The sequence below is a fragment of the Penaeus monodon genome, chromosome 19, assembly GCF_015228065.2.
Source record: "Penaeus monodon isolate SGIC_2016 chromosome 19, NSTDA_Pmon_1, whole genome shotgun sequence".
In the NCBI taxonomy this organism is placed as follows: Eukaryota; Metazoa; Arthropoda; class Malacostraca; order Decapoda; family Penaeidae; genus Penaeus; species Penaeus monodon.
In genome coordinates, this window is record NC_051404.1 from 7,686,759 (window position 1) to 7,687,490 (window position 732).

Consider the following 732-nt stretch of genomic DNA (forward strand, 5'->3'; position numbering starts at 1 on the left):
TGGATATTAGAAATGTAAAGCTAGGCATGGAGGAATTAAACTTCCCAACTGAGGATTTCATAGTTTCATAATTTGACCATCGCGCTAGACATCACAGGAATCGAACGCGGATCGAAGATCGAAGCGCATTTTTTCATATTTCAATCAATTTTAAAACGAACGACATGGAAACGAAATCAACGCTGGATCACACCACAAAACAATCACCCCTGTCTTCACACGACCTTCTCCCACAAAATGAAAAACTGGAAAAAACGAACAAAATACCTTCAAATGACGGGCATCAGCCGTCCTGAGAATAGGAGTATCTGGCACATGAGATACCTCGACGACGAGTCCCGGGCGCCTGGCCTTGACAAAGTTCACAGTTAGCAGTGCACAGTAACCGAGCGACGCAGTAGATACTCCTCTGTCTTGGGGTGCTCTTAAAGAGGTTGCATCCACTTTCCACTTCGATTTGTTTTTCTTCTAGTGTCGAACTTACAGACGGTAAGTACAATGGAACAGTCAAGGCCTAACTGGGAGGTACGGGCGTAGTTGTAACTATGGGTGCGACACTACGTTTTTCTTTTCCCATCCCCATCCAATAGTTACTATGTAGCGATCTTCTTACGAGTGTTAAAGTTACACCCCGAGGCCAGTCCTAGTGGCCATAGGACTAGACGTGCATCCATCAAAACCTTCAGAATAGACGGTGAATAACCTCTATGGGTTACGGTGTTTTTAAAGAAT

The 732-nt window shown here is 44.4% G+C and overlaps 1 protein-coding gene across 1 annotated transcript in view; it reads left to right on the plus strand.

Annotated features, from left to right (window-relative positions):
* Nucleotides 1-305: 305 nt before the first annotated feature.
* LOC119585040 (2-aminomuconic semialdehyde dehydrogenase-like) overlaps nucleotides 306-732 on the plus strand; it is a 14,645-nt gene continuing 14,218 nt past the window's right edge. The window contains exon 1 of the mRNA XM_037933656.1: nucleotides 306-489. The gene's annotated coding sequence lies outside the window, so the exon portion shown is untranslated. The remainder of the gene's footprint in view (nucleotides 490-732) is intronic.